The sequence below is a fragment of the Coenobita brevimanus genome, chromosome 94 (genome assembly GCF_032717465.1).
Source record: "Coenobita brevimanus isolate Jiangsu-jjx chromosome 94, ASM3271746v2, whole genome shotgun sequence".
NCBI lineage: Eukaryota > Metazoa > Arthropoda > Malacostraca > Decapoda > Coenobitidae > Coenobita > Coenobita brevimanus.
This window is the reverse complement of record NC_137047.1, coordinates 10,488,583-10,502,436: the sequence shown is the minus strand read 5'-3', so window position 1 is coordinate 10,502,436 and position 13,854 is coordinate 10,488,583. Positions and strand designations below refer to the sequence as shown.

At 41.9% G+C, this 13,854-nt stretch overlaps 1 pseudogene; it reads right to left on the bottom strand.

Moving 5' to 3' along the window:
* Positions 1-11,786: 11,786 nt before the first annotated feature.
* Positions 11,787-11,897, bottom strand: LOC145413036 (5S ribosomal RNA; annotated as a pseudogene).
* Positions 11,898-13,854: the final 1,957 nt, after the last annotated feature.

The window sequence follows — 13,854 nt, the reverse complement described above, 5'->3', positions numbered from 1 at the left end:
TCATGAAGAAGTGCTGCTTTCATGTACGTTAAATCCAAGTAATTGTCATTGTGTTCCCTGGCTGGTTTATATGGTAGTGCTGAAGTGATGTATTTTGTGGCCAGGCTTATCTGAACAGGAACATGTTGGTCTGCTGGCTGAATTGGCCCTTATCCTGTAGTCCACCATTTTCCTTTATGGGATGATAGGGAGGTATTAGACTAGTAACCAAGGAGACTCGTGTACTCCACCATCCTTGGAGGATAAGGGGGGGAATTGGGGCATGTTTTGTTTGATGGCATTGTGAATTGAAGTACGTTGTTGATCAACCCCAGTCTGCCTGGCCGAGCAGACCCATCAACCACAGGCAAGCAACAGCCTTGCTACCTCATTTAGTGAACCAGTGTTCCCTTGTGGCAGACAGTGCCCTGCAATGGCAAGGTGCGTTGAATAGTGTGGAGAGTTTGGTTCCTGGATGGATGCTGCATTTGCATAATCCAGTTAACATGAGCACCATAGCAGGCCCCACATCGCCCCATTATTTGGTGATATGGTTACCACCCAACATTGTAAATGGTTTCCTGGGCTGCAGGAAACCATTAGGCCTGTCACCTGGTGTAAAACCACATGAAGTGGAAAGAAGAGAAAAAATGACAGGAAGGAAAGGGAGAAGTAGGGAGTGAGGACAAACAGAATGATAAAGTTGAAGGAAGAATAGGTAGTACTACAGTGCAACCTGAAAAGTTTGCAAACCTCTAAAGTTCAATTTGCCATAATTTATGAAAAATGTCATTATTATTTACCAAAACTAGCTCAGAAATAACCAGAGACTAGTAAAAAAAAAATACCCAGCTACACCCATCTGGTACTGATGACCTCACCATAAAGTGTGTAGTCACCCATAATAATAATAATTTCCTTTCCTCCTCTTGGATAAGCTCTTTCTTATTTGAGTCAGTTTTATCATATCCAAATTTGACCATAATTGTGGCTTCAAACAGGTGTCCTGGCTTTACCAGTTAGTGCAGTGCTGGGAACAAAAATGATGCAGTATAAGAATGCAGCCGCAAGTACTTAGTGTGTGTGTTGTGAAATGATTGGTGATGGAAACTACCATGACAAATTTGACAGTTCTCAGTGCTGTACCAACTGAAACCAGAGTAAATAACTCATTGCAGGTGTTATCAAAGATAGCAGTGGTGTTAAACCTGACAGTGTATGACATTACAAAGCAGTGTGATAAGGTTTTTAAGTTTTTGAGTGGAATTATGGTAAATATTCCTTTATCACACAACACCATGCAACACCACTTGTCAGACGTCAACTGATTTTAATCAATTTTTACTGAAGCATGATTGTTGGTAGGCAGCAGTCTTATTGTAATTCTAATAGATCATTTGCATCACTGTTAAACTACTATGCAATCTATTTTTGAGCAGATATAAACCACCACCATCATCCATTTTTTTTCACACACGCACATGTACTTAAGTATATCATCACAGAGATTGCAATATTTCTGCAAGATTATAGTAATGCAGACTGGCATTAATTGTACATATCATAAAATGTCGTAAAATAAACTGTGTAATCAGTGCACAATATGTGAAGTGTAGCATCACGTATGGGTTGGTTATATGGTTACCATCCAGCATTGTAAATGGTTTTCTGGCTTACAGGAAACCATTAGGCATTTACTCAATGTAAAGCCACCTGAAAAGGAAGGAGTATTAAAAATTGACAGGAAAGATGTGAGAAATAGGGAGAGGAGGACAGAAACAAAAATAATGATGGAGATAGTGGGCAGTGCTACATCAAGGAGTGGATGGTGGTTGCTGAAAGATGTAAATATTCATGTTCAATACTGTAGTTTTTACATAAATGAATGCATAATTACTGTCCCTTGCAACTTACTGAGTGATGTTAAATATGAATACAACTGCAAAGTGTTTTAGAACAAGGGGACATACACAAGATGAAGAAAGGAAATGTGAAAGAAACACTTCATGGTTTGTAGCGATTATTGTACTGATCCTTGAGTTAAGAGATGAGAAATGGTAGTGTTAATGGAAAATAGGATGCCTGAAGGCAGCTAGTTAGGCCAGACTACGATGCTTGTCAAAAGCATGTGTAAATCATGAGAATTAAGACAGCCACAGAAATGCTTTATTAAAAGTTCAAATTTTTCAAAACTTCCAAAAGGACACAAGAACTTGAATTTAAGAGGTTGCACTGTATATCGAGTGGATGATCACAGTCACCTACCACCTACAGGACTAGTAACCAAGGAGACTCATGAAAGCAAACCTCCTGTACCTGTAAAGTGTGTTGCTATAGCACATTGATATGAATAGTAGCCATAACCAAGGAGACTGCCACCTCATGAAGGCAATGTTCTCCATTGTCTGTTAAATTTGTTATAGCATGTTATCAAACCTGAGAGATCCCTGTTCCCTTTTGTCTCAGTTGATGGCAGTGTGTACTGTGATTGGAGGGTCGATACAACTAGTAACCAAGGGTGATGGTACCTAGGGCTGGTGGTGGTACTGTTAAAGCTGAGGGAGTGTGGCCATGTGTGGATTACCACTAGGGTGTTGGACGGAATTGCAACTTGTTCACTGTTTGGTGAGAGGCAGTGTATGTGGTGTTAGAGGTAGACTGTAAAAAATGCTGACATGGTGTGTGCAGTGTGTGTGTGTGGGGGGGGGGGGAGCATATGGAGATTTCAGGCATGAAAGGATTAGTCTTTCTGTTGAGTGTGTGGAGGATTATTTTAATTTTTATTTTGAGGACATGCTATGTGCTGGAGGTGGAGCTGGTGTTAGCTGTGTGGCTAGGGTAAGGAGTGTCTGGAGGAAGTTCAGAGAGCTGTTGCCTCCTGACATTGAGAGGGCTCTCCCTCAGTGCTAAGGGATCTTTGTATGTGGCACGTGTTAGGAGTGTAATGCTGTATGTGGTGAGACCTGGGCAGTGAAGGATGAGGATGTTCATAGGCTTAAACATAGTCATGACAACAGTTAGATTTGTTTGTAGTGCATCCTTCAATGACAGGCCTTGGGAAGGGTGTTAGGACTGCAATTGAAGAGTTGAGAAGAAAAATGGGACTTTAATGTAATGATGTAGTGATGAGAAGGGGTAGGTTGAGATGGTTTGGACATGTGGAGAGGATGGAGGGTGAGAGCTGTGATTGTTTAGGGTCGAGTTGTGAGAGGCAGACTAAAAAAAAGACCTGGGATGAAGTCAGAGTGAGACCTCAGGGATACGGGACTGGACAGGGTGACTGCCAGAGATCAAGTAGTATGGAGAGATGCCAGTAGGTGACCAAGGCTAATTTATGCAGGCATGTTGAAGCCTTTGTAAACGATAGGAAAATGAACGAAGTAACCAAGGAGACGGTCATACCTCATATTTAAGGACCATCAAACAATGCAACCCCTCTCCCGCCCCTCTCCTTTTTTTTTATTTTTTTTTTTTTTTTTTTTATCAGTGCAACCCCTCTATCTATTTATTGTTTCAAACAATGCAACCCCTATTATTATTATTATTTTTGTGTGTGTGTGTGTGTAACCTCCCCCCCTCCTTTTTTTTTTATGCAACCCCTCTCCTTCCCCAGTGTCCTTTTTTTTTTTTTTTTTTTTTTTTTTTTTTTTGTCAGTTGATAAGTGTTTCTATAAAGCTTAGTCAGGGTGCAGAATTTGCCATTACCAGTTGTATGGTGGGAATACTGTTAGTTTAGGCCATACCTGTGGCTAAACGAGGACTTCTGTATATGCACTGTACAGTATTTGTGGATGTGGGAGCATCTCTTGGCCAGTCAGTCAGACCATATGATTTTTCAGCAGAACTTCACTCGTGTAGATTTTAATATATTGCGGCCCTTCATGATCCCACATCCATTACTTATATATTTATATGTGCTGACCATATTTTCTTTATTCCAATAAATGCATCTTTAATGTAAATGCTTCATTGTTATAAATGTTTCAATATTTTGTCTAGTGGAGTAGAGTTTATCGCCTTTTAAGACTAATGAAAAACAGCTTGATTTTGACAAGGCAGTCTAATAAAATCCGATATTTGAGAGGTAGTAAAATTAATTGTGCTTTTTAAATATAACGTCAGTTGCTTTGCCAATGAATGAAATATTGCAGCAACTTTTAATTCAAATACTAAACACACAACCAAAGAACTGCAGCTAAAAAAAAAATAAATGCATGCTCTTGGTGCAGGCCAAAAATTATTTGAAATATCTCGACATATTGCATCAGTGGCACATAGGGATGCAGCTTGCCAATTTTTATTCCATCTGACTACAACTGTTGCATGTTTATCTCATTTGTACTGTTGTGTCAATGGTCACTGCCCCTCCTCCGAAATGTCTGCTTGCATCCCTCCACCACCCTGGCGGGTGCGTAGCACCTGTCTAGCAGTAAACTCTCATCCCTTTTCTGTCCAGCTATCAAATGCAGGAGTTAACCTTCATGTATGCAATAGGTCAACTCTGGAACTGCTTTTCACTCTTCCTGCTGCCTATGACCCTCCAGTCTTTTTAATGCTGTGTCCAGGCATCTCAAGATGAACGATCTTGAATTTGGCACTTAACTTAGTTTTTTGTTGGAGGGAACAGTCGTTCAGATTTTCTAGCATTTGGTTCCTTCTTTCTTGCATAAAATAATGATTTAAATTGTTGTGGGAACAACATTGCCTAAAAATTACCTGCTGTATTGTTCATCTGTCATGTTGGACTAAAAGACCTGTTGCCTGGGTATGAATGGCTTGGTAGGCTAGGAACAGCATTACTGATTTTATACATACAGTACTTTATTAGTTGCCTACTTGCACCAGACCATGAGCAATAGATTTAAACTTCAGCCAGTCTTGGTTAAGATGTGTGTGTGTTTATGACCAAGAAATTAACAAGGGTTATATAAATTGTAGCAGCCAGTTCATAAGTAACCTTTTAATTTTTTAGAAGTGCTATTCCAAGGTTTTTTAAGGGAACGAAGCCTTAAAAGGCGAGAAATATTACTTCATTACATTTAAAAATATAAAGTGGCCATAAATTCCCCTCCCCCCCAAAGATCTGTTATTAGTAGATAGGTTATGGCAACATTCCACGTGTTTAGTAAGAAATCTTATGTCATTTGGTTGTCTATGCTCCATAAATTAGAATTGGGAGACTGAGGGATGGAGTGGAGTGGGAGAGAATTAACTAGGAGTGTATGTGAGTGAGGTAGGAGGGGAGACCAAGGATGGGATGGAGGGCTGGAGTGAGAGACTAAGGGCCAATTCACACTATACGGTTCGTCTTCGTAGGGTTACAGTTCATTTGCTATGTCACTGTTCACGCTATATGTCCATGATCTCGTCAGTCTGCGTGCAGCTGTGGCTCCGACAAGAAGCCTCAGAAATTAGTTTAAAGCAGCTTGCTGCAACATTCATTTTTGCACAACTACTTAGGTGACAATGCCACTGATGTTACAACCATGAATGTCACGAACAATGCAAGCTCTTTAGTAGACATGACTAGACAGGGAGGAAATGCTCCACAAGGTGCATTCCTTGTAAAAGAAATTTAAAAGACTCTTGAAGTCCCACTGGTTCTCTTCCATGGGCGTATAGAGGGTTGAGAGAGAACCTACCAATGGTTATGAACAGGATGTTGGGAGAACCTGTGAATGGTAATGGATAGGGTGTTAAGAGTTACTCTATGAATGGTAATGAATAGGATGAAGGATAAAATGCTATTCGTCACAGTTATAATAAAACAGTGAAATATTTAAATATCTTACCCAATTTTTCCAATCCCTCTCCTATTAATTTCATTTATTTTTTCTTCACATGGTTATCGTATTTTCTGTTGCCCATGTCATATAGTTCCTTGTAGCCTCTGACCAGTTCTAATAACTTCTCGTCACTCATGACTGCTTGTAGTACTGTTCACGGCCAAAAGCAGTGACAGGCTAAAGTTGTCCTCTGTCGTCTGTAAACACACCGTGACTGATACGTATCGATGTTCACACTGATCGGTGGAGGTACGGAGTGTTTCCATACGTATACATTTCGTTCGTTAGAGATTTCTTCCAAACGTAGGCGATCCGTACGAGTGAAAGCGGCACGAAAGATGAACAATAAACGGAAAATATAGTGTGAACAGCCCCATTATTTTCGATAAAATAATTAACGTACGAAAGCCGTACGGAGACGAACCGTGTAGTGTGAATCGGCCCTAATGTGTGAGGTGGAGGGGGGGGGGGGAAGAGAAACTGAGGGATTGAGTAGAGGATGTTGTAAATTGAAATGAGATGGAGAGGGAACTAACTAGGAGTGTATGTGAGTAAGGTGGATGTGGGGCAAGAGGGAGGGGGAGACTGGGGATGAGTGGAGGTATATAGGAGAGGAGGGTGTAAGTTGGGGGGTGTAGGAAGATTAATTCTGAGAGTGTATGTGAGTGAGGTGGAGACTGAGGATGAGATAGAGATGGAGAGGTGTGTGAGAGGAGAGTGTAAGTTGGGGTGTGAAAGACTAACTAGCCGAGTGTATGTGAACAAAATGGAGGGATAAGGGAGGGGGTGTAAGTTGGTGGAATGGAGAGTAGGAAACTTCATCAGGAGGGTGTATGTGAGTGAGGTGGGAGGAGAGGCAGGGGGTGTAATCTGGGGGGAGGGCAGGTAGATGGCAGTGGACAGGAGGAGATATGTACCCTCACAGGATCAAGGTGTCTGGCTGTAGGTAGATATAGCATGTCCACACTTTCATATTGTTATAGTAATATGGCCATTATATATTTTTACAGTTTTATTTGTTTGCTTGAGATTATACTCTGAACTTTAGCTTGGCCTAAAATTTTAAATCTTTCCAGCCTGAATTATGAGTTGTAACTTTCTTCGAAAAGGATAGTAGGCACAGTGTGAAAAGGATTATGAGTAATAGCATTGCCTTTCTGTGCCTCGAGTTACTCTTATGTGACACAGCTGGAAAAGACTGAAAAATTGGGCCAAGTTAGTGAAGAGTAAATATTGTTCAGTGGAATGTGATTTTGTTGATATTTAACATGCATCACAACCAATCCATGTTGGTATTTTGAACTCCTCTTCAGTACTGTTACATCTTTTCTCAGTGTATTGTTGTTGTGTCCCAGATGATTTTATTCTTGCTGCTGCCAGACGATTTTACTCAGCTTAGGAAGGGGGTCTTATACTGAAGGGAGGCTATGTCCCCTCCAGTATGAGATCGCACTCCAAGCTGAATAAATCGTATGGCATCAGCAGGAATAAAATGTCCTCATACTGAAGGGGTTAATTGGCTCATGTGTTTGGTATACTGTATGCCATGTTGATTAATGGTGCATTGCTTCCGGTTTAACATGCCTTAGCAAACACACGTTGCGTGGTGCACACCGTGTTTAGCAATGCATGTTAAGTAGCCCTTTTGATCACTCTGTTGTATGCCATGTGTTCTTGTATAGCTCTGCCTGGCATTAGCTGGGCAGAGCAATACAAGACATGGCATCTACACAGTGATTTGAAGGGCACGGTCTTGGAAGCATCTTGGGGTAGGGCGCAGAACCTATCTCGATAAATCGGCCACGAAAATACGGACTGGCAACCCTCCCTTGGGGTTCCCAGTCCTTGTTTCTCTGGCCGATTTATCGAGATAGTTTTTTTCTTTCACCTTCACTTAAATGTACCTTAGTGGAAATAAAACCAATGTATTATTACAATGTCTTTGTTCTATACATATACCTTTTTGGTATAGTACTTATATATGTATAGTACTTATATATGTAAAGTACTTATATATGTATAGTACTTATATATGTACATTACTTTGAAAAATATCAGAAAGAGAATACCAATAGACATGAATAGTATGAAGGAGACATCACTTCGTACTATTCATGTCTATTGGTATTCTTTTTCTGATATTTTTCAAAGTACTATACATATATAAGTACTATACATATATAAGTAACTTATAACATATTCAAAATTTAGCACTTAGAAAAAATTATGAACTTAAAAGGACAATATACAAAGACATTAAAGAATAAAAGAAACATATATTAAAAACAAACAAAACAAGACATGGAGCAGGACAAAGGAAGGACAGCAGGACATAGCAGAGATGACAGGGCAAGAACAGCAGGACATAGCACAGAAGACAAGGAAGGACACAGCAGGACAGGGGCACAATGACAGGGAAGGACAGGGGCACAATGACAGGGAAGGACACAGCACAGATGACAGGGCAAAAACAGCAGGACATAGCACATGACAGGGAAGGACACGGCACAGATAGCTGGGCAGGGCAAGGCAGGACAGAGCATAGATGATGGAAGGACACAACAGAGCAGGATACAGCAAGAGATGGAAGGGCAGGACACCCTAGGCAAGAACAACAGGACACAGGGTAAGAGTAGCAAGGAGGGGAGGACAGGCCAAGGATGGCAGGGCACAGCAAGAGTGCAGATGACAGTGCATGGGTGTAGGGCAGGACATAGCACAGATGATGGAAAGGCACAACAGGGCAGGTCATAGCAAGGCAAGGCAAGGCAAGACAAGCAGGATACAGCAAGAGATGGAAAGGCAGGACACACAAAGGAAAAAATAGCAGATATGGAAGGACAGGACACCCTAGGCAAGAACAGCAGGACACAGGGTAAGAATAGCAAGGAGGGGAGGACAGGCCAAGGATGGCAGGGCACAGCAAGAGTGCAGATGACAGTGCAGGGGTGGCAGGGCAGGGCAGGACAGGACAAGGGTGGCAGGGCAGGGGAGGGCATGGCTGCATATTGCAAGGGTGTAGGGGAGGGCATGGCTGCATATTGCAAGGGTGTAGGGGAGGGCATGGCTGCATATTGCAAGGGTGTAGGGGAGGGCATGGCTGCATATTGCAAGGGTGTAGGGGAGGGCATGGCTGCATATTGCAAGGGTGTAGGTGCGGGCATGGCGGCATATTGCTAGGGTGTAGGGATGGGCATGGCTGCATAGTGCTCGGGTGTAGGGAGGGCATGGCTGCATATTGCAAGGGTGTAGGGGAGGGCATGGCTGCATATTGCAAGGGTGTAGGGGAGGGCATGGCTGCATATTGCAAGGGTGTAGGGGAGGGCATGGCTGCATATTCCAAGGGTGTAGGGGAGGGCATGGCTGTACAGTGTATTGCATGGGTGTAGGGGAGGGAAGGGCCATGGCTGTACAGTGTATTACATGGGTGTAAGGGAGGGAAGGAAAGTGCAAGGGTGCAGGGCAGGTAAGTGATGGCAGGACAGCGGTGGAAGGACAGGACATGGTTGACAGAACAGGGATGGAAGGACAGGACATGGTTGACAGAACAGGGATGGAAGGACAGGACATGGTTGACAGAACAGGGATGGAACGACAGGACAAGGATGACAGGAATAGCAAGGGTGGGGGTGGTAGGGTGGGTTGCAGGGTGGTAAGGTTAGGAAGAGGAAGAAAGAGGGAAGAGGAAAGAAGAAGAGGAGGCCTAATATAATAAGAAAGGGAAGAGGTGGAGAGGAAGCCTAATACAAAAAGGGGAGGAGGAGGAGGAGGAAGGAAGAAAAGAATGAGGAGGAGGAGGACGAAGGAAGAAGAAGAATGAGGAGGGGAAGAGGAAAAGAACAACAAGGAGGAGAAGAGGAAGCCTAATACAATACGAGGAGAAGAGGAAGCCTAATACAATACGAGGAGGAAGAGAAGAACACCGAGGAGGAGAAGAGGGAGCCTAATACAATACTTAACTATATGAAGTACTAAAACACACACAGAATAAACACTCAACTTTGTTTTCCTTGGTAATATTAATGCCAGCAAGGGGTATCATTAGTTTATGCTTCAAAAACTGCTTGTGGGTCAAATAATAATAATAATAATAATAATTTACTGGCAAACCCCTATCAGTTATTCCTCATTTAAGATACTTTCACTAAGCACAGTCTCTCTCTTAATGTCACTCAAAAATACACTTTTCACAAACTTCTTAATTAATCTCAAAGGTGTGCTGTGAAAGATCAATGTTAATTCATCTAAAAATATAATTTTTTTAAATTTAACACAAATAAATCTTGCTAGTTAGTTCTGTCTTGCATATGATCCTTAAATGCTGGAGAAAAAGTCCCTCTTGCTGGGACCCGACCCTAACTTCACGCAATCAGCAATTTACGGGAATATATATCCATTATTAAATGAGGAATTACTTACTGCTGGCAATATACACAAACAAAACTCACAATTTACACATATTCTGTTTTTAACTGTGTGGAAAATGTGCCACTAGATCTCAGATGATGTGTTTATATATACAGTATTTCAAAGCTATGCATATATATAATAAGGTGTACATGATGGGCCTGTAGAAACAGTTCAGTATTTTTATATCATTTGTATCGTACCATTCTTGAACGCTCCAACATGCATCCATTGGCCATAGTCACCTAATGGTGGCTGTCTATGCTCCTCAATCTCTGGCAGCCACCCTATGACCTTGTCTCGTATTTTTTTTCCAGTCTGCCTCACAACCCTACCCACAAAATTCACACTTCTCACCTTACGCACCCAATTGTTATAAAATTGCGGTGCAGGGCAGACACCTTCAGGTGGTGGCACTGATATAACCAGGCCATGTCCTGTGAAAAGGGCCAGATGCTCACTCACTGACCATTTAAGCCCCTGGAATCCTGTGGTGCAGGGCAGACACCTTCAGGTGGTGGCACTGATATAACCAGGCCATGTCCTGTGAAAAGGGCCAGATGCTCACTCACTGACCATTTAAGCCCCTGGAATCCTGACTACCTCACATATTTCTCCCTACATAAGTGCTTCAAAATTATCAACTCCAGGTCCTATTCCAGACCAACACCACTACAATACCAGCTGGTGTTCTCAGTGCCAAAAATCCCTCGTGGCTAAACACACAGACACAGGACAACAAGGGGACTCTCAATGCAGAAAAACACGAACACATAAACCACCACCACAACCCAACAAGACCTCCACACAAAGTTATAAGGCTGCCTCCCCCCCCAACCTCACTATGTACCTCTTCATAATAACTAATCCCATGAAACAGTGAAATTTTTAGTAATGAGACAGGAATGAGTCTCCTTGATTACTAGGTTCAACTGACCCTCCAGTCTGGCCCCACTTCGTCAGAGGAACATAAAAGCATTACGGCCAATTCAAACCACCAAGGAAGTTGTACTAGACCTATTACTTGACCACTGCCCCAAATTAGAAAGTTACCTAAATCCAAATAAAATGTGCAACCATTTTTATTTTTCCTCCTTTTTTCTTATTTCCTTTTTTTCTGTTAATAATTTATCCTGTACATACTGCCTACCCTAGCCACTACAGCCATTCAAAGCCTTTAACACTGCACGCCAGCACTAAGAATTTCACAAGATATAGTCAATATATTTTTCTTAAGCCCCTAAAACGGCTCCCCATTCAGAAGGAACTGTGCTGTGAAAATACATGGAATTTCACAGTACAGGTCATCCGGCTCCGACCACTCAGTGGGCACTTAAGTTGCAGTCCGCCGATGGCTGTGGCCGTCAACCTCTTATTTTTTATTTTTTTTTTAATTCCAGTACTTTATTATTTCAGAATGTACACAGCTTTTTTTATAATTAAATAAATATATATATATATATATATATATATATATATATATATTTTTTTTCATTCATTCATTGCCAGACGCCATGTATCCCACACGGAATTGTGGCCAAGGACCTTAAGGAGTTAATTGTTTTACAGGGAGGGCACTAATTCCTCACCAACCCCACTGACACGTAGGGATGCCAACAGCATCTAGTGTTCCCAGGCGGTCACCCATCCAAGTACTAACCAGACCCAACGTTGCTTAACTTCGCCGATCGGACGGAAGCGGTGTACTCAACGTGGTATACAGTACTTTATTTTTAGTATTTCACATTGTACCTAGCTACCTATACACACAAGGCCACTTACAGACACCACAAATCTGCAGCCAAACAGGACCCTTCAAAAACCATCACCAGACACCCACCCTTCACAAACAACCCTACCTAGACAAACACGAATACACCTACTCTCTCTCACTCCTCGCTTTACTGTCTAAAAATGCCTTGTGCTCTCTCTTGTGGATCTATCTATCTATTTATTGCCAGACATAGCCTTAATCCCATACGCGATGGGCCACAAACGTATCGCCTCTCATGGATGCTGGGTTGTAAGCATAGTATATAAACACTAAAATACGATGCTGGTTATGAAGAAAGAGCTATGGAAGGCATGTAATAATAACTTGCATTACAAAAAGTACTTTAAAAAAATCTGTAAGCCAAGAAACTATTTACAATGTTGGGTGGTAACCATATAATCAAACCATATGTGCACCACTATGTGTCAAGCAAGTGGGTTGAGGGTGAAGGGCTAGTGCCCCTCTCCCTCAAATAAAAGTCAAAATGGCCCCCCTTACGGGATTTTATGGTGGCTGGCAGTAGGCAGACAGATAGATAGATATTCTCATCCTATACTCCAACATTAAAATTCCACCAAGGATACATATTTTCTTTCCTACCCCCTTAAAACGGCCCCCATTCCAACAGAAATCCATACTGTGAAAAATTTGCCTGGAATTTCACAGTACAGGTCTGACCGGCACTGTCCACCTAGCAATACCTGTAGCCAGGAGTGCAGATCCACCAGTGGCTGTGGCCGTCACTATCCACTTTTTTTCTCTCTTTCTTAATTCTATTTCTTACTACTTCAGACAGGTCCATAGTAACTACCTAGATATACATGGCCACTACAGCCAAACAGAAGCTCTTCAAAAAACCATCATGCGAGACACCCACTCCTTCAGACACAACCACATCCAGAAAAAAAACAACCTATACTCTCTCTCTCTTTTACTCTAACTTGGTCACAAAATGCTCTGTGATCTCTCTCATGGATGTGCTGTATTGTAAGGAATAAGCGAGTATATAAGCACCTTAAAATATAATGCTGGTTTTGAAGAACAGCTATGGAAAGCATGTAATAAGAACTTACATTACAAAGAGAGTACTTACAACCTATTCTCATCCCTATACCCAACACTATTTTTCAGAAGGATACATATTTTTCCTACCCCCTTAAAACGGCCCCCATTCCAAAGGAACTGTGCTGTGAAAAGCATATGGAATTTCACAGTACAGGTCACTGGCTTCGACCATCTGCAATACACGGTGGCCTAAGTGCAGTCCAGCAGCACAAGTGCAGTCACGCCAAGTGGCTGTGGCCGTCATCCACTTTTTTTTTTTTTTTTTCTCTGTACTTTTTAAACTTTATTTTGCTACTATTTCAGACGGTACATAGCTACTACCAAGATACATAAGTTAAACAGAAACCTTCAAAAACCATCACCAGACACCCACCCTTCAGACTCAACCATACCCAGAGAAACACAACTCTAACTTGGTCTAAAAATGGCTTATGCTCTCTCATGAATGCTGGGTTGTAAGAATACAGTAACCAGGCATTAAAATATGATGCCTGTCACAATGAAAACCTATGGAGTGAAAGCAGGTCTAATGTTTTGTTTCTGCCAGTGGGACACGTTAAAAAAAAAAAAAAAATTGTGCCAAGTTAGAGTGAAATGAGTATACCCAGACTTCAACACAATCATCATCTTTCTCTACTTCAATGCCAACACAATACACAACTCACACACAATGCACTATGCCCACAGTGTAATGCTTCCTGCCACACCACACCACACTCACATTTACCACAGTGTAAGGCCTCTCCCCCCTCACCACAACACACTACTACAAACACTCACCACATGTACCACAGTGTAGGCCTCCTCCCACACACCACACCACACTACCACAACAGACAATCC